This window comes from Triturus cristatus, chromosome 3_2 (genome assembly GCF_964204655.1).
Source record: "Triturus cristatus chromosome 3_2, aTriCri1.1, whole genome shotgun sequence".
Classification (NCBI taxonomy): domain Eukaryota; kingdom Metazoa; phylum Chordata; class Amphibia; order Caudata; family Salamandridae; genus Triturus; species Triturus cristatus.
Window position 1 is genome coordinate 779,746,850 of NC_140584.1, and position 2,123 is coordinate 779,748,972.

Sequence of the window (2,123 nt, forward strand, 5' to 3'; positions counted from 1 at the left end):
GGTTGCAAAATCATCATTAATGCAATATCACCAGAAGTGCATTAATACTTTAAGAGCACACATACACATTAATTATGTTTGATGCTTTCCTTCACCTCCAAGCACTGCAATGAGCACCACTCTAAGCCACTTTTACAATCTGTGCCACTCCACTGCAATATACACAGTGCCACTATGCTTTACAAAACTTTACACCACTGCGCACCATACCACATATTTACACTACACAAATCCACACAATTCCACGCCAATCCACTCAATACCACAAAATTCCACACCACTCAATTAACAAATCCGATACAACTCACATAAATCCACTCAAATAACATACCTCCACAACAAGGGTAAAGGACATTGGTATTTACAAAACCAATAGCTCAAAAAAATGTAAGGCCTATTGCATTTCTAATGCTTGGTAAAGTAAGGAATAGGGAGAAGAAAGTGAGATTACAGATAGCTCCATGGCAATCTTGTGGAGGGAGAAACCAAGAGGCATAAGCACACTGACCACCACTGCTCCAGAAAACTATGCGATACTCAGTGCTCGACTCGAAAACAAGCAGTGACAGGTGGGAGAAACAGGGAAAACGAAGGGAAAAGCAGTGATAGGGCGATCTGTGGACTGGGCAAGCACCAGGAGGTGCAAGAGTAAGCAGCGACAGAAGAGGGTTGGGCTAGGTTAGAGTCCTGGCAGTTAACCCTGTGCTGTGCACAGTTCTTTGGGACTCACCAAAAAAAGTATTAGCATCGGATGTGAGTGGAACACAATTGTGCACATTACATGTTATGTACTTGGGGGGGAACCCTTAGGTACCAATGATTTAGAGCACAGCTCCAGTTCCCTTATCTACCAACAGTCAAGTTGCAAGAGCTTAATCTGAAGTAGTCCCCTAGAGCATTTGACTATCCTTTTACTTAGCCACAATGCATGTAACTTGTTCTTAAAAGAACTACTTGGGTTTGGTCCAAGAAGCTCCAGTTATAAACAAGGTATTACTCTTGCACTGTTGCTTGGCCAGTGAAGCCACCGGTTCAAAGACAGTGCATGTCAAAACCCATAAAAATAAATGAACACAAACTGAACGTACTTCCTCCCCCACAGAAAAAAAACACAACAGATATTCAATTTCCAAGAACAATCTTTTATTGAAGATAATTTATTGTGCTTCTATTGCAGTTGTTGTCCATATAGCAAGTATGGTGAGGTAGTTTCATCTAAAAGAAAAAAGGGGAAAAAAACAAAAGTTTGAGCCCTCAATGGTGCAACAGGTGACATTTTTTTTTTTTTAATATGCCTGTCCTTATGGCACGTCAGAACTTAAAGGCAGCTTCATTTATATCAGAAGTCTAACACGTAATAAAGTCATCATTTCGTGCCAATAGTTAGCCTCCCACCACACAGCCTCAACAAAAATGTAAATAGTCAGCATAGTAAGTTTCTACACAACCTTCACCCACTTAAATTGTATTAGGATTGTGTATTAAGAACTTTAATTGTATGAAAATTATGGGGAAAAAACCCAATGATGCAGTCTACACTGACTGGAGTTATGCAACAATGCTAGGGCTACCTGCAAATACATGCACCCTTGTTTAACTGAAAGAGAAAGTAGCTCTAGACACAGTGAAATAGACAGCACATGTGCCATGGTGGACAAACGCATAAAAATCAGTTAATACTGCACGCGCTGACTAAACACAAGCAATAAAATAAGAGCTACGATAAAGCCAACCAATGGTGTGCCTAAATCCCCCTAAAAGTAAACAAAATGTCTCGCAAGCCGAGCGTGCTGTATGAGGTGAGACCCAAGAGAGAGAGGGAGTGGAAAGCTATTGCATACCTACATGAGAGGACAACTCTACATTGAGCATGCCAGTTCCTTATTTCAAGCATCCCACCTGCTTTCATGAAAAGGCTGGAGGTTCCGCGTCTTTTAACTAGGTGTGCTGCAGTGTCCACACTTAAAGCCTATGGGGCAGATTTACAAGCCCCTTGTGCCACTTTTGCGTCACTTTTAACATTGGAAAAGTGACGCAAAAGTGGCGCAAGAAGCTTGTAAATCTCCCCGCAGTTACTTCTCCCTTCAAGCTACTGACATGGCTCTGCGCGAGGTGGTGTGCCG

General features: G+C 41.8%; 1 non-coding gene across 1 annotated transcript; it reads right to left on the minus strand.

Moving 5' to 3' along the window:
* Nucleotides 1-926: 926 nt before the first annotated feature.
* Nucleotides 927-1,047, minus strand: LOC146858106 (small nucleolar RNA SNORA50). Its single transcript, XR_014980374.1, has one exon. It is a non-coding gene; the product is annotated as a small nucleolar RNA SNORA50 (small nucleolar RNA).
* Nucleotides 1,048-2,123: the final 1,076 nt, after the last annotated feature.